The sequence below is a fragment of the Pleurodeles waltl genome, chromosome 9 (assembly GCF_031143425.1).
Source record: "Pleurodeles waltl isolate 20211129_DDA chromosome 9, aPleWal1.hap1.20221129, whole genome shotgun sequence".
Taxonomy (NCBI): domain Eukaryota; kingdom Metazoa; phylum Chordata; class Amphibia; order Caudata; family Salamandridae; genus Pleurodeles; species Pleurodeles waltl.
The window spans coordinates 673,428,871-673,447,498 of record NC_090448.1 but is presented as its reverse complement, the minus strand read 5'-3'; the positions used below and the strand labels follow the sequence as shown (position 1 = coordinate 673,447,498).

General features: G+C 44.2%; 1 protein-coding gene across 4 annotated transcripts in view; it reads right to left on the bottom strand.

The window, feature by feature from the left end:
• Window positions 1-18,628, bottom strand: part of EXOC3L2 (exocyst complex component 3 like 2) — a 457,018-nt gene that overhangs the window by 228,378 nt on the left and 210,012 nt on the right. Inside the window, exon 1 of one of the 4 annotated variants that reach the window (XM_069207754.1) lies at window positions 13,455-13,730. The exons of 2 other annotated variants lie outside the window; for them this stretch is intronic. The gene's annotated coding sequence lies outside the window, so the exon portion shown is untranslated. Of the gene's footprint in view, window positions 1-13,454; window positions 13,731-18,628 lie in introns of those variants that run through there. One more of the 4 variants, XM_069207756.1, reaches the window with a different exon arrangement.

Sequence of the window (18,628 nt, the reverse complement as noted above, 5' to 3'; positions counted from 1 at the left end):
CATAGTTGTGTTCCTATTGTTTTTTTTTTTTGCTGAGCCTTTACTTGTATTGAAGACAAGAGGAGTATGAGGTAGGACACTTACCCTTGAAATGGTATTGTGTGGATCAACAGAAAGTGTATGCATGCAGTGTCATCTAACTGGAAACAGTTTTAGTGTCATGCATGTATGGCAGGGAATGCTCATATCATGTTGCAGTGAACATGTAACTCTGAATGAGTATGGGTGTAGGTGAAATAGAGTGAACAATGTGCCAGTTATGTGTTTGGATACTTATTATCTTTGGAGTGGTCTGTGCCATGCCCTTTCTACTTTCCAATCGTAATACCATTCAGCTCGGGGCAATTGTCCTCTGCTCAGAGAATGTGGTATAATCTTCCATCAATTTTAGTATAGTCTACGGAGCTCACCCAGGAGAGGCAAAGGAGTAGCTCGTATGAAAAAGGCACTACACAAACAGCCATGGCATATGCTAATGTGGTCAACCAAGAATCTAGACTGAAAGAATACAGCTGAATGGGCAATTATGCTACTAGCCATGGCATATACTCGAGTGGTCCACCCAGGAGACGAAGAGAAGCTAGCCATTGGAATGGACAGTATACAGCAGGCCATGGGACATGTTCTGAGACATAAACTGAGGAGAAGCTGGGTGCAGTCCACGGGAATGGATATTATGCAACCATCCTTAGTATAGTCTCTAAGAAGTTTAGCATATCATTTTTTGTCCCAGATGGGTAAAGGAGCAACCCATAGAAAAAAGAAGTCTGCAAGCAGCCATGGTAAGTGCTCTGCAGCATCAACCAAGGAGTGACAAGGAGCAACCTGCAGGTCGTCGTTGGCATCATGTAAAGCAGAAAAGATGATATTGTAGCAGTACCAAAGTAAAGAAGCATCTATATTCCGGCAGACAATTTGTGAAACAGTCGACTCAGATATAGACATATCATGAAAAGTGTACAGTGAGAAATGGTTCAAATGTTCTACATGCTCGTGAGAAAGGTGAGTTGCATTTCTGTACTCACAAAGTCACAAAATCCTCAAATCAAGCTTATGTAAAGGGTGACCTCGTGGACGTCAATTCACCAAAATGTATGGGGTAGCGGACGTGACATCACACACCTTTTGACCTCCACTTTCACTGACACACATACACGCAAATTCACACTTGCACACACACTCTCACATAAACACACTCTCACCCGCAAGCATGCACACAACATACATTTAAAAACATATTCCCGCTAATTGTATATCACGTTTATTACACTAATAGTGAATAATGTAATTTATGATTAGTGTAATAAAAATTGGCAGAAAACAATTTCAGTGAAGCCCCAATAGACATCAGTAAGAACGAGCTGCCACTGTGTTCTTGGCACTGAATTTGCCACCTCTGAAGCCAGGGGTCGCAAAGGCTGTGCCAGAGGGGCCCAGCTGCGACCCCTGGCGACCGCTAAATTACGTCCATGGGTGAGCTCTCAACCTCAAGCAAACCAACAAACGGAATACACAATATCTGTCAACATCAGATCCAGTTGCAAACGGCACAGGGAAGTCGTAATGCTGCCGGGAAGAAACAGGGTGGTGACATATTTCGAAAGCGCTTTAATTCTACTGGCTCTGCTGCATATCTACAAGGGTGATGCTAACCCCTTGCTAATTTGACCAACACATAATCCTGCTAACGTCATAAAGAGATGCAATCACAAGGATTGTGGATTGATTAACAGCAATGCATAATGTTATTAACCATCGTAACCAAGGCAGCATTATCAAAAAACAGACACACTTTCAAGGTAGGCAAGAATCAATATGTACAGTAGTGCTGCTGGTAGGTAAGAAGATGGCAAAAATATTCTAGCAATGAAATTACATATGTTGATTACGAGGGCAAAAGAGTTACTCCAACTTTTTGGTATCAGTTCATCTTCTTTGATCTTCGGAATAGCCTTCATAACTCTTACCAGCGGTGGTTCCTCCATTAGGGTGGAGAGGCGTCTCCCCCCCCCTCACTGACAGCAGCAGGAGCTGCAAAACCTTTTCAAGAAAACGATAATAAACGGTGTTTATTACTGTTTTCCTGAAAAGAGGCGGGCATTGGGGGTGATGAGCACTTGGACTGAACAGAGCAATCTCCTCAGAGCGCATGTGTGTCTGGCCGGCCGTCTCGGTCCAGCCAAACACACATGCGCAGTAGGCTCTCTCCAGCCTGGCACTGTGTTACCGGGCTGGAGATAGCCTGCACAGGCTCCCAGTCTGCTGGGGAGCGCCCTGACTGGGCACTTCCAGCCAATCCTAACACTGCTTGGAGCAGGGTCAGGATTGGCCACAGGGCAGGCTGAGAGCCTGTGCCTGCAGCCTGCAGCGACGAGGGACAAAGGAGCGGCGCAGTGGCGACGGAGGAGTTTTTTTTATTTTTATTATTATTAATTCCCCCCAACCCGCCCCCAATCCCCCCCCCGCGCGCCACAGCCTCCCCGCCCCTTTAGAGATCAGTGAGCTGTGACTGACTCTTACTGAGTACAAAACAAAAAATGGCAGTTCATGTGGGGCATTTACTTCATGGACACTGCAGAGCAAACCATAAACAAGACAAGACACAACAAAAATATCAAGATTTCTGCATTACCACTCAAAGTTGTTAGACTGAAAAGAAGAAAACTAAAATAGCAAAGGATAAGTTTAGTTGAGTCAGGTGAGCAGAACTCATGGGCTCAATGGTATTCTCTTCAGCCATTATCCAATTGAAGTTTCCCTTCAAGAAATGTCACGTTTAATAATATGTTTGGTATAAAAAAAGATATAGCATATCACATCTGTAGTGGCTACAAAAATTCATATGCCCAGTGCAAACTGATGCAGTCCACCATTTGAAACGTTTGCTGCAATCCCTTCTCTATGTGCATATTTATGTGACCCACTCTCTCAGCAGGATATCGAGTGTAGTAACCACCTTCCCCAAAAAACAAAAAAAGGTAGTAGGTTTGGTGTACAAACTACAATTTCACAAATTTTATTTAGGTTTGGTTCAGTGTCTATGCTAATGAAAGTTATTCGAACGTGAGTAAACACTTTGAACAATATTTACAAAAAAGTGCACAAATATAGGCGAAGATTTGCATCTCTGTCCGAGTGTCCTTTTACAAGCTTTTCCTGTTCACAAACATTCCTTCAATTACGTCTAAAGAGCTGCCTTTGCTTCATGGTGTACTTCTGGAAGTGTACTGTAACGTCTCATAAAGGCTCCAATGTGCAAAACTCTTCATTGTGGAGAAATCCACACAGGAGAATAGCTCTTCCAGTACAAGTGCACTCTTTTCCTCCTACACCCTCTGCAAAACGTGAGATGATCCATTCCCTTTTTCATCCTGGAAGTGGATTTACTGCAGCGCTTGGACGGGTAAATCTCTGACCATTCCCAGTGTCTAAAAGGGTCGGATGGAGTTTGGCAAAGCCCACAAATGTATATGTTTGCTGGCATTCCCAAATTTCCATGCCAAATCGTGCATTAGAATGCCCTTTTCCCACCTGTTGAGTGGAATTTACTACTTCAGATTCCTTCGCACTTGTGGCCGAGAAATCGTCACTAGTAAATGCATTTCTACCCCATAGTAGCCCATCTGTGAATTCATGGTAGACTTAAAACAGTAAATCTGGTCTGGTAATGACCTAAAATGATATCCTCAAAACCAAATAGAGACATTGAGTCGTGGTTCCAGTTCAGTAAAAAATTGATTTCTAAAAATATATTTAACTGTAAAGATTATGCATATATTTGTACAACATGTGTTTATTATTGTATTACCTGCCTGGAGGTAAAATAATTCCTACACATAGTACGTTTTCTGAAGATCTTCTAAATTCTCAACATGTTTTGGAAAACAGCGTTTAAATAGACTTCACACACACTTTAGAAAGTTTATTTCAAGAGAAGGTAGTTCACTGATTATATTGAGATTCATAGATTAAATGATGGCTGTTTTTTCTAGTGAGGGTTTGTATTTAGGTATTGCCTACCAACAGGGTTAGCTGCCTGTTGTTTGAAGACCTATTGTGCCCAGTATCAGCACTTAAGTCCGCCTAGTATCAGCCCACTACTTATGATTGATTGGGTTTTTTGCCGATCTTGTTTGCTCGGTTTTTATTTGATGGCTTTCCTTCCTGTTCTTAACTTTGTCCCTCCCCTGAGGCACAGCTTCTTTACCATCCTTTTGGTTGGGTGTCTTGTATTCTTCCACTGTTTACATTTGAAAAAATATTTGTTTGCTTTCAGCACTCCATGAGAGAGGACGTGTTTTCTTGCTCTTGCCCCTTCACCACTGTGTGCTCCTTCCCACTTCACATTTTTCCCTTTTGATACTCTTGTTTCCCACCACCTTCTCGTCTGTTGTTCATCCCCCCATGTCACCTTGCTTTTTTTAAACCCCTTGCTCCTTGTTGCTCCCCCTCGAAGCTCACTCTCCTATCAGCGGCATTAACTTCTTACCATAAGAGTGAGGAAAACATTTACAAGCATAGCACTGCATACTGCATCAGCTCCAGTCATTGTCACACTCAATATCATTTTTCTGTGATTTTTATACATTACTAAGTGTTGGTGTGGTTCCTCTGTTTTGAAGCACTTCCAATTTTGACAGATGCGTGCATGAATGCACAAGATATTAAAGTATCACCCAATGTTGGTCAAAGGGTGAATATGGGATCAGAACTCAGGTTCCTGATGCGAAATCCTCTTGATCACATCCTATTCCTGCAAGAAACGTTTTTAACAGGCTTCTGTTCTCGTTATAATTCAATAACTATTTGAAGGCAACAATGATTCGAGAGACTTTTAGGATTGGTTAATGAATTAAACAGCTTTGGCAGATTATAGTCCCTAGAGTGCAATTACATCAATCAAGTAGTTGCTAAATAAATATCATAGAGCTCAATTTGTTAGACTCTACAAGTTGGGCTTTAAGCATGGTCATCCACAATCCTGGCCCTTTGAGAATACATTTTAATTGAAATGGAATGGCATATGTTGAACACCTGTTAATTGAGATGGAATGGCACATGTTGAATACCTGTTAATTGAGATGGAATGGCACATGTTGAATACCTGCTAATTGAAATGGAATGACATGTTGATTTCGTGGGCACAAGAGGTATGCCAACTTTTTAGGAGCAGTTCATCTTCTTTGATCTTCGGAATAACCCTCATAACTCTTACTGAATACAAAACAAAAAAATGGCAGCTCATGTGGGACATTTACTTTACAGACAATGCTCTTACAAAAGGCACCACTAAAAACATATAGCCCAATATAAGCCCCTCTGGACTATTTGGATCTGTTGTACCCCGAACTGAAGTGTTCTCTGTATATAAAATATAGGTTGGGTGTGCTGCCACTAAGAGGTTATTTAGTCCGTACCCGTTGGTTAGCGGCTGGACTGGAGTACTGCAACTGTAGGTCTGGGGAGGTATACAATCTTGTCCACTTTACTCTGTTTTGTAGGAAATTCGAGGCGGCTTGGCGTCGGTGGCTCAACCCCCTATTTAAATCTAGGGGGCTAACTGCACCAAAACTGCACTAGCACTTTGTGTAAGGCCGAGTAGCATCAGTTCGCATAATCTGGTTGCCTCATATATATGGGCTGCGGGCTGCATGGCCCTATTTGAGGGAGCTACCAGCTAAGCTGGGGTTGACTGAACTATAAGATCTTGTAAGGCTCCAGGTCTGATGCCTTTATGAGATGGAACTATCTACTCCCTCCCATAGGGATGGGGTAACTCTCAGTAGCCAAATTCAATGCCTTGTTGCGGCAAAACAGTTACATTCCTAAGTACTCCCTCTCTGTATTTCCTTTCACACCTTCTGCTTAGCGAGGGTCGGACCAGTAGTAGTAAATGTCTTTTCTAATGTCCTGTTACTATCAATTGCTGTTTGCACAAGCACTTTCTCCTGGCCCCCCTCACAAAGTTATTTGCTTAGTTGAGGGGTCGTTCTTTTATAGTCATTGAGGGTGGTACTGTATTTGCACACATATGTGCAAGGTGTTTCTAGCATCAGTGAACTGCCTATGAGGAGCTGCCTTGCTGATGTTTTGTCTTTTATCTAATGATTAGCTGTTTTATATGTAAATTAGGCTTTCTCAATGTTTTATGTATACTGTTTTTATACTATTGTAAGGCCTATGCCTGTAACAATTAATTGATAAACTAAGTAAAAACATATATTAACTATTACTTGGATAATCCATGCTAAGCACTCCACGCTCCTTGACTTATATGTGTGAAAACGTTTCTGACTGAAATATTCCCAGGATGCTTGTTTCCGGTCCAGTGAGGACCTGACTTGGCAGTTCGGGCTGGACTGTTCCCATGAGGAACAGGGTCAAGACTGATTTGCATATGGCTGGGTCCAAACTGGGGTGGCATGGTGAGCAAAAGAACAATGGATTAAACCCAGATCTGTGACTGGGGGTGAGTGTTTGCATTGTTCAGCACTCCATCCATCATCCTTTTGTGTTGCTGAAATATTATTGCACTAAACACATGGCAAGCCACTGTTCAGCTTATATTGTAAGATCAGTTGGGCTGGAATGTGCAGATGCATCAAGTAAAGCAGAAAAAAGGTTTAGCAATATATTTCTAGAGGAGAAAGCCCGCTCCAAGGGTTGGCACCATATTTAGAAATGGTATAATCAAAGGGTGGATGTGCTTAGATAATATTGTTCACCTCTCAGGACTACATACTTTGATGTACTCCATCACTACAAGCCACCCATTACTGCCATTGCTTCAAATTTACCTTAAAGAGACAGCCATGTCAATGTATTGCGGCTCTGACACACACCCAAAAGATAGAGATTTACTGTGCCACTATCACCAATGCCATGAGCATGCTCAGTAGTGCCCACCAAACTAAAACCCAGTTCATTATTATGCTAAAGTCAGACATGTTTTTTTCATTGCCGCAAAATGAATCTTGCACAAACTCTCATGTTAGCAGAAGGTAGAGTTTGGTCAACAACTCCCAGGGACATAATCACACCACATGATGGCTCTCAACACTGCTGCAATCACAACTCTGAAAGAAACATTTCTAGTCATGAAACTCATCACTGGTTTTTGCCTGGCGTGCTCTTTTTCTGTAACAAGCATCGGCAGTGCAATTTTCAGACCTATAGCAAATTGCTGTTTATTGAAGCTGCACAGTAATTGCAAAAAATTGTAACAAACAAAAAAAACAGCAGGCACAATGACACAACCTCTGCTGACGGTCACATTGTTCTGTAGGCACCAATCCAAGATGGTGGACGGCACTTGAATTAGTAAAACAATACATTTTATTGTGAAAAAGCCTAAAATAAATTCTGACTGAGAAAGTGGGGAAGCAATGGAGTGTGTGTGTGTGTGTGGCTGAGGAGTGGAGCCCAGCACATGAGTGATAGATCAGTACATGGATAGGGAGAAGCACATGGTGCAGTGAACAACATAGAGAGCTGGGGCAGAGGAGAGAAGTGCATAAGGGAGAGAGAAACACAGAGTGCTGGTGGGGTAGTCATAGACAAAAGAGAGAGAGAGCAGCACAAAGGGAGACAGCAATATGGGCAATCATGCTGGTATTTGGGGGGAGAAGCACACATGGAAGAGATCTGGAAAACACATGCACTCTTTTGGAGTGCTTAACAAAAAATTAAAAAGTAGTTCTCTTAAAGGGCGCAGTAGAATGATAGATGTCAGCCATTCGGATGGTAAAAAAGTTATGCTTTAGTGGAGGGACAAACACAAGAAGAGCAAGTCACTGAATAAGAAGCATGCACATGAGATTGACAACTAAACCAACCATTTAAGTTCTTGGTAAGCCCTTAATAGATCTTTCGCAACCAGACAGCTTGCGCAGTCTGTTAGGCAAGACCTAAGAATGAGCAGTGGAAGGACACAAGTCAGCTAATCAAAAAAACAGTAAATAGACTATGTTCAAGAGGAAGGACAAACACGAGAAGAGGTAGGCATGTCTCTGAATAAGAAGCAAGTAAATGGGAGTGACAATAAAGCCAACCAAAATACGTTCTTGGTAAGCTGATACTAGATCTTTTACAACCACACAGCTTTGTCAGTGCTTAATTTGTTAAAATGTAAATGTTGAGCCCTTCTTCAGTGGTCCCTGAATCATGCACCACCCATTGAACCTGCAGTGTTGCCAATGTTAGAACCAACATAACTAATAACCATCTTGCTTCTACAAATGTACAATTCTGAGTATTCCAGGCCACCCAAAGCTATAAGAATGACACTGTCTGCAGATATTATTCATTTTTAATGTAAATTGAAGTATTAAACAGTTTCTGGATGCTCAGTTCAAAATTTGATAGACAGTGCCACCATGTGGTAGACTGTGAGAATAAAGTGAGAATGCCAAGCACCAAAAACCACCAGCTCAAATTAAGCACTGCAGCTTGCACTATCTGGTAGGCAAGACCTTAAAAACTTCGTGAGTTAGAAGGAACAAGCCTTGCTGTAAGACAAGTTGAAAACACTCTTCAAAAGTACAATTCACAGTATGGATTACCACACCTCAGACCCTATGTGAGCAAAGCATTACCATCAGAGCAGACATTACTGAGTGGCATGGCTATGGACCCTTTAGCCAATGAGGTGTAAAGCTGTTGTGGAGGTTTACATTTGCCACGTTATTCCATATTTCACATGCTCGCTGGTGAACGGTCTCAAGCTCTCCACAACCTCTTGCAGCCACCAAGCCCATCGTTTTTTGCATCACAAATAATTATGTTTCTGTATCGTGAACTTGACAGAGTTGGTCTTTTAACACTGTAGATAAATACGAGCTGTTAAACGTTATTAATAATACAGCATTCGAACATCATTTTACCAACATCAGAAGGGTAACAAACGGAATAGACTTGAGGGACTCGAAGCTGTGCTTTGCATACCAGTAGCACACTAACCGTAGCAGTGAATATGAGATATTCTGCGCTAAATGTCTAGCTCTTGTAACAGCTCCCAATACTGGCACAGTAGGGGCTCCACGGGGCCTAACACAAGGAAAGGAACTGCCCCATCCCTTAGTTTTCTACTAAATAGCCACTGATTGTGAAGTGGCAAACAGCGTAGGAGACACTACATTTTGGGAGGGACACAAACAGTCTTGTGGAGACTCAAACCCAGTGCTTACTAGGGCCCAACAGCACTTACTTTTGGGGATCTGGACTTATTTTCCCTGAACAGGTCTGATGCAAAGCAAGAGAGAGAAAAACACAAGGAGGGGCAAGGAGGAGGAAGAGAAAGACATGAAACAGCGACAAAGGCAGAAAGCAGGGATGAAAATATAGCTAGCAAGTGTAAAATAAAGAAGCAGGGACTATCTAGATGGAGATTACGGAAGCCTGAGGTGGCATCAGGGCTAGGTAGACTTGGTATTTGGCATATCGCAATTCAAAAGCACTGGCTGCGGGTTTCGGAGTTAAAATGTTATGTTCATTTTATTACTTGTCTAAGAATGAGAGGCTCAACCCCTCAATCACAGCAATTTGATTAAAACAAAGACGTCATGGATTCCCTCCCACTCCCTCGCTCGCCCCTTAGACCTCAAATTACAGTGCTTCAAGAAGAATCATGGCATGTGAAGCATGCCTTTGGAGACGTATGATCACGGCTGTTTAGTCTCCAGTTTCTCCTCCTAACACTGATCGGAGGTATTGTCCCCTGCGTCCCCACAGTCCGAAATCTGAACACGATATATTCTCCCCGCCCGCCCAATTCGTAATCTCAGGAAAGTGGGCTTCTTGCTCCGCTGTGCCTCGGTGCCAATGCACCTGCTGCACTACAGTTAGCCAAGCCCCTGGCTGCTAAAGAAATTTACACAAATATACAGATGACAGCTCAGCAACAAACAGAACATGGCTCTGAAATAGACTGACTGGATTGTTGAGCGAGCTTCACGGAGTCAATTCAGTTACCGGTTTGGGGTACTACATTCTATTGTACTATACTGTACAATTTGTACAACACTTAGTGCGCCTATGTGGAGCTTTGAGGCGCTTACCCACACGGAGAGCATGCTGCACCATGTATGGTTGCAGCTTGTCCCAAGTCTCCTATCCACCTCCCCAGATAACTACCCCGGCCCTCACCAGTAAAAATAACAACACATGTTCTTTCATTTGGGAACTAGCTAAAACCACTCACACTTAAAACTCATTGGGCTTATTCACAAGCCCCGTGGCGCAGGGCGGCGCTTCAAGGCCCGTATTTATACTTTTTGACGCTAAACTGCGCTAACGCAGTTTAGCATCAAAAAGTTTAGCGCCGGCTAACGCCATTCTGAAGCGCCATGCAGGCGCCGTATTTATTGAATGGCGTTAACCGGCGCTGCCTGGTGTGCGTGGAAAAAAAACACGTACACCAGGCAGCGCCGGCGTTGGTGAAAATGGCGTTAGTGCGTCTTAAAATGGTGCAAGTCAGGTTGACGGCAAAAAATCGCCTCCACCCGATTTGCGCCATTTTTAACGACGCCCAGACGCCATTTACATGACTCCTGTCTTAGTAAAGACAGGAGTCATGCCCCCTTGCCCAATGGCCATGCCCATGGGACTTATGTCCCCTGGGCATGGTCATTGGGCATTGAGGCATGTAGGGGGGCACAAATCAGGCCCCCCTATGCCAAAAATAAATATTAAAAAAATAAATAATTATACTTACCTGAACTTACCTGAATGTCCCTGGGATGGGTCCCTCCATCCTTGGGTGTCCTCCTGGGGTGGGCAAGGGTGGCAGGGGGGGTCCCTGGGGGCATGGGAGGGCAGCTGTGGGCTCATTTTGAGCCCACAGGTCCCTTAACGCCTGCCCTGACCCAGGCGTTAAAATCCGGCACAAATGCGGGGTTTTTTGCCCCGCCCACTCCCGGGCGTGATTTTTGCCCGGGAGTATAAATACGACGCATTTGCGTCACAGTCATTTTTTTAGACGGGAACGCCTACCTTGCATCTCATTAACGCAAGGAAGGCGTTCACGCAAAAAAATGACGCTCTTTCCTCATACTTTGGCGCTAGACGCGTCTAACGCCAAAGTATAAATATGCCGTTAGTTTTGCGCCGAATTTGCGTCGAAAAAAACGACGCAAATTCAGCGCAAACGGAGTATAAATATGCCCCCAAGTGTCTTGTAGCGCCGCCCTGCACCACCTGGAAAGGGCAGAAATGTGCGGTATATCCAAAATACGGCGCATTTCTGTCCTCTCCCCTGCGCTGGCGCACAAATTGCTGCCTAGCGCCAACAGAGGCACCCTTGCATCATGGTGCAAGGATGTCTGCGTTGTGGGGGTGATTGTTTTTGTGCAGGAAGGCACACCTTCCTGCACAAAAACAATCAAGAGAGGTGTTTTCCTCTTTCTATGTGTGCTGCAGAATACAGCACACACAGAAAGAGGAAAAACTGAGAGAAATAAAGATATTTCTCCCTGTTGCGTCACTTCCAAGCCACCTCTGAGGTGGCTAGGAATCGGACACATTCCCAGACTTGTAAATCTGGGAATGAGTCAGATTCCTTAGCGTTCCATTGGTGTTGGGTGGAAACACCCACAGCAACCCCCATGGAACGTCCCTTTCACGCAGTCTTATGCGTGGAAGCGGCTCATATTTACAATGACACGAAAAGCCACGGAAGGTGGCTTTGTAAATATGGGATGGTAAACTGCACCACGGGAGTGTCAAAAAATAACGCTCCAGCGTCGCGGTGTGCTGATAGGGCCTGTGGACGAGGCCCAGTTGTTTAGCACCTTCTGCTCCCTTGACATCCCTACTTACTAGGCAGTTCAACACCATCAACCTGGTGTCAATAGCCCTGGTCTTCCAATGTAGTCACTGTTAACTGCACATTTAGTATCCCCTCACTCCTCCACCCAAACCCAGCTACTAGAGCCCAAGAGCACGTTACCGTCGCGACCGTGCTAATGTCATATATGTGGTTAACCAGTAAACATCGAGTAGCGAGTGTCTTCTATTGCACTGTCTTTCCAGTTGCGTAGCAAAGCTGCAATGGCATCTAACGGAAACATAGATAATGCCTCCGACGCCGGGTGGGTAGTAAAACACGGCCATAATTGGAAGACAGTGCGTGCCTCACAGCCCTGGGTCCCGGCGCCACTGTACCTGTTATATTGAACAATGATAGCTAAGCCCCTCTTTACTACACTCGGTTGCGGAGTATGCCCCCCCAACCGCCCTCCCCCGAAACACACTTCCCGAGGGTGCTACGTCCCCTGTTGGATAACAAACAATCACGGAAGAGATTGTGCAACAACAAAACAATCTGTTGGCTGATGACACTGCAGTCAATTTTCCCAACCACCCGAATATCAAAGTAGATCGGATGAGCAAATCGAGCCCATATCAGTGCTGCCACAGAAAAGCAGACCCCACTCTGCCCCAGATGACTGCAGATTCAACTGTGTCTCCAGCTTTATCCCTGGGCGGGTGAGCCAACCACCACTCCTTCCCTTTCAGACCCTGGTTCCCTCGAGACGTCTCCTCTGCCCCTTAACATGCACACTCCAGTGTCAACCGAGCTTCTGCAGGCGGCCACTGCCACCCCTACCTGGACAGGGTCCTATTCACGCGCGTTCGTTCTTTCCTATTGCAGGCTTATGAATCCAAACATGACAGTGCCATATTGGTAAAGGGCATACACCAGTGCTTTAAATGGGCCGGTACTGTCCGGTACTGAGTACCGGCAATTTTTTTTATTTTGATAGGGAGAGTACCTGCACTTCTTAAGAAAAACGTAATACTTTTCATTGGAGAGTACCAGCACTTCTCAGAAACAAGCAGGTACTCTGATAGAGTACCGGCACTTCTATTTTTCCATTTCAATCACTGGCATACACTATAAATACAATTCATAAATACATACATACCGACCCGTCTGCGAAGAGACATTCCCTTAAGTTACCACTGAACTACCATGCACGTTCAAACACTGTCCCTTCAAGGAGCAGGCTCCCATTAAATAGCGCTGACTCGGTACCTCGTCAAAGGTTCAAATGTGTCAAATATACACATTTCTTACCCAGTCAACAACCTCGCCCCTTTGAATCACTGCATAATATGGACTTTGCTATGGGATTGAACACCTTGAAGACACCTCTTATCGGTACTGATAACTTCTGGAGGCGCAGACGTACATACCTGTGCTGTTCACTTCAAATGGCGGCTCAGAAGATCGGCCCGTACACAGCGAAGGAGTCAGACACTAGAAAAAAACAGTGCTACACAGCGACCTAAAATACTACAACTAATAATGGGCTTTTATATAGCGCTTGCTATCAGCTTTGCAGTGTCCTAACACTGTGTGACACCTACAACGCCAGGATACCCTTGCGAGTGATAATGCGCTTCACAAACAAAACATAACTGTAGATGTCATGTTGCTATAATTTCTCGTCTACCTGGGCCTGATTGTATCCGCCAATGAAGGAGAATAATTGTCCCGAATATTTTCCGCACGGTGTCTGAAGCAGGAGCCTTCATCCACTCAGCAGCCTTACCGATTGCAGGCCGAGCGTCCTCGCGGTGGCTGGGCAGTTACTGCCCGGCTACAAGCCCGCAGCGCGTCCCTCCTCGGCGGCAGGCTGGAGGGGAGTGAGAAGCAGCCGCACTCTCATCCTCTCCCCCAGCGCCTGATAAACATCAGAAGTGTGTCGTTTTCCTCCGAATGCGAACACACGGCGTGACATGGGCTTCCTGAAAGACTCGCTGCTCCCGGCTTGTCCGTCCATCCTGTTTGGCGGCTGGACAGTTTCCAGCGAGAGGGCGACAAATATATCTTCCTCGGAAGGGTGGACCTCTGCGGTGCCCTTCCTGGTCCGATGGGTCAAGAGGAGATCCCACTGACCCCGGACACAAGCCAGGTACCACCCAATGACTAGGATGGGCTGGACCCCTACAACGAACAAAAAACACAGACCGGTTATCTTCGGACACAATACACTTATCAATGACTGTTCAACAACACAACCTGAAGACCACCAGTGAACCGAAACATGATGCGCGTACCACCAGCTGATTCAGGTACAGTACAACACAGATAATGCTCACTGAAGTACCGCACCGGGTATTGGGAACCACCTACGTAGGACCACGTGACCCATGACAAAAGCCTGCCACTAGTGACTAAAGGCAAAGAACAACCACGTTAAGGACTGCAGAACCAGAACAAGGGAGACAAGCCACAATCTGGGTTCCACCCAGGGAATCAGAACACGGGGGTAGATCACAACGGATCTACTGTATATCAGTCACCCAGGCCCGAGGCCACGATGGTGACATAAAACGGAAGGTAGGGACTTTGATGGCGATGTGGCACATGCCGTGATAAATCCACCTGGCCTACGGCTCGGTTCAGCAGAGAGTAGGTAGAAGGCAATTGCAGGTATTATTCAGCAACCACAAAATAGTACTGCACACAGACCAATGCTTAATATTATTACGATAATAAAAAAAACTCGTGACTGGCTTCACCCAAACAAAATGACGGGAAAATAACTTTGTGTGCATATTTAACCTGGGCTCAAAGTGCCTGGCTTAACACACGCACCAGTCAGCGACCTTGTACAACTTTTGAACCATCAGAGAGACAGTCCAAACACAGAGCACAAAACCGTTAATGACCTGACCTGGAACCCAAGTAAGCTTCAGAACCGCCAAGAAAAGTAGTAAAGAAAAGGCAGCGCACTGCCTATCGCCCCAATGCATCTAAGGAACAACAAATCCCAGGACGGGCCAATTGGTGGCCTAAAAACAATCCAACCAGGAGACAGCAGATACAATATACATACATGTTTGGTGATACACAAATGGCCACTGGAACGACCCTATACCAAAGGCACGACGTGTGGCATACATTTGAGATCCCATGTCACTAGATGGTATAGATCATGAGCTCCAAAAGGTCAACCTGCACACAACCCAAGTACTATTTAGTTTCCAAGAGCACCACCACGGTACATTTTAGCGGCCAAAGTTTCAACCTGGTACATGAACTACATGGTTCCTACAGATTTTTGTTTTTTAAACACAAAGCTAAGCAATTCCGGGGATAGAATACAATAGTGCTCAGAGTCAACATACATAAAATAGATTAATGACACATTTCTGATGACCAGCTTGGGCCACAATAGAGATGCGCTGCATGTGCACACATTCCGAGCGCTAATTAAGAGACAAGGAGGTGTAAGCAGTGCATTAATATGGTGCTTCAAATGTGATACAAACATATATCATTACTAATTGAATGAGCATCAAACGCAAATACTGAACAACCGCTTGGATAATCATTGTGTACTGTGCACTGAATGCATGGTTGACCTGCTGCCCTTCATCTGATAATTGATTCCCTAGGCACACGTACATCTGTACTCCATTCGAGGACTCTCTTTTTGGGTAACTGCAACGAGGCTTACTTCAGGAGGTGATAGGCCTGGAACTCAGATACAGGTTGACAAAGTAATGCCCTCAATAAATATGATGTCCAGACACAGGTATAACTACTCAAAAAATATTTTTTATAGATATATAAAGAAGGGAAGTTAGCACGACGAACATGCAGACGCGGAGAGTAATAGCATCTTCCGGGGCCAACCTGAATTTTTTTTCATTTTTTAAATTTCAAATACTTTATTCGGTTGACATAACCAACAAAGTTCATCAATGTAAACATATGCTAGATATTAAAATAAAATAACAAAAAAGATGCACACAGTAAAACGATTAAAATGTAAAATGAACACAGTTAAAAAGTAGTTCTTCAACAAGTCAGACAGATCAGTTACAATATCCCGTATATACTAAAGTAACATGAAGTTATTTACAAGATCAGCAGTGAACGGTACGTTCACAAGGTACAGTGCAAGGATCACAACGTAGTAAAAGGGGCTTAAGTGCAGATTGATAAGGTGCAAGAAGCGATAGTAAATGCAATACCAAGACATATAGTTATGTGGCCTGCCTGTTCACTAGAAGCTGGTCAGTGCCAGAACTTCCACAGTATTATGACCGGAAATAATATGGACCAGTGTGCTGATCAGAAACTGGATGAAGTACAAACCTTGCATGCTTATGCCATACACAACAGCAGTGGAAGTATAACTTTTTAGTATCCTTAGGGCAGTTGAGTAGCGAGTAATCCCCATGTTTAGACACAGTGGACAAATCCATTTCTGGCGAAAGCCCAAATACTCAGAGGGAAAAAAATAACACATGTTCCACAGTTTCAGTGGCCAGGCCACATGCAGGACACCGGGTGTTGCCCAAATCGCTCTGCCACCTGCTCGTACTGGATTTCAGTGGTAGGGTGCCAACCGAAAATCGCACACATAGGCATTCGTTTGTTGTGGTGTAATGGTATCAAGAAATGATTTGAAGCCTGGTGAGATTTTAAAATCAATAATATTTCTGGTCAGGTGCCCATTGCAGCCAATCCTGATTTACTGATCGTGAAGATAGGCCCAATGGTGGGACTTAAAACCATGATTTGCTGCTTTGCAAATACTTCTAGGGTCTCACCGCAAGTTTTGCTGGCCTCGAGTTTGGAGCAAATTTAATACAAACTTTAGCAACAGGACCTGCATGGCACTGCTCATCTGCATTGGTTCATTTAGGGAGTCTAACAACTCCGGGGTATGTCCAATATAACAGAGGCTTTAAGGCAACCAAGTTTGATATTCTCTTGAAGCTGAGGTAAAAAAAAGAGTGGAATCAGAGGGTGGGGGTGCTGGCAGGAACAGAAACCAATGACCTAGTAAAGTTGTTTTCCGCAATGACTAAATAGACTTCTAGCGCTGGGGAAAATGAACAAGGTCTTGTTTTCCGGTGGACGAGAAGAATTACATACCTCTGTGCTGTATCAACAGCATGCTTTTGTTGAGTTGTGATTCCCACTTCAGTTTGTTAGGTAATTTAACCCCGAGGTTGTCAAACCTGTGTACTGTTCCTATGGATTCTGTACCTACTCTAATCTAGCAGTTCCTAACTATCTCAGCTCCAAACACCATAAATTTCGATTTCCTAATGTTCAATTCCAGACCTCTGTTTACGCAGAATCCCATAAACCTCTCAATTAGACCTGCAGGCCCATAGTGGTTTTAGAAATAAGGAGTAAATCATCTGAAAAAAGGAGAGTGAGCACTTTTTTTGCAATTTAAAGCAGGGTAATAATTCCTACAGTCCATCAGGTCACTTACATCATCATTTATATATAAGCTGAACAAAGTTGGAGCTAGGACGCAACCCAGACGATCACCCTTTTTTGAGATCTTCATATGGTCCACTAACTCCCACCTACTGCCCGAGCGAATCCGAAAGTAGGTCTTTGCATGCCGTTTAGCAATGAGATTTACCAAATTCTCCATACACCCATACCTACCAAAACCCTCCACTGATTCTCTAGGGGAACAATATCGAATGCAGCCATGAGATCAACAAAGGCAACATAAAGCTTTTGCTTTAGTAGACGTGCATCTTTCCAGTATAATAAGGAAAATCTAAAAACCTGGTCAGAGCTGCTTATCCTAGAGGAAACCCTGCTAATAAAGGTAATAAAATAAAATCTTTTTCTACCCAATTTAGTAATTTCTCAAGCACTTGCCTTCCAAAGATTTTCTGCAAGTTGTCTATAAGGCTAACAAGGCCTATAATTGGAACAAACACCGGGGTCACCCTTTTTAAGTTTTGCCTGCATGCACATGCTTGCAAAATCTTTTGTGCAAAGAAAAAAATCTTAAAAGGGGCTTTGAACCCACTCCTCACTTACTTGAACTTACCATTCATTCATTCATTCAAATGTCAATCTCATTTACTTGGTTCCCATTTGCCAGCATGTCGTCTCACATCGTCTGCTTTAAGTTCCTGCTCAGCTTTTGCCATCAATGTCATCAAGTAGAGTCGGGACCAAGTACAGCTTCTGTTCACTCATTATTGGTTGATGGCCAGTGTACTTCCACAAGAGTAGTTAACCTTCTCAAGTTGCGGATGACACAGTAAAGAGCCCACGGCCCGCTTCATTACTCTGCAGTCTGACTGCTGTTACTACCACTCCCTTATGTCGAACACTCCTCCGCCTACCGCCGACGGGAAGGGGCCACACCTATCCGTGCTCATGCCCACCTGCGCTGCTGTGTGACATGTCTAAAAACATTGACAAAAATCAATAGATTGCATAGAGGTGGAACCTATTGGCTTTGCCAATGTTTGTTTTAAACTGGAATAACCGCTGCCCCCTTCCAGGAATTAGGGATCTCCCCCGCCGCAAAAGCATTTGACAGTAGTTTGATATAACTGGCCCAGATTAGGAGTTCTGATTTAAAGACATCTCCCAGGATTTTGTCAGGCCCAGGGGCTTTTGCCGACTTTAGAAGGGAGATAGCATTAGCAGTGTCTTCAAGGATAACAGAAATTAAATCAGTGCTTAGAAATTGCACTAGTGGGGCATCGTCAGTGTGGGGAATTAGATTTGGGCTCAGGTGTGGGTCAACAGAACTGTACTGAGCATACAGTAAGCTGAAGTGCGAGACCCAGATTTCAGGTTGAATAAGGCGTATAAAAGTACCCCATCCTCACTGATGCC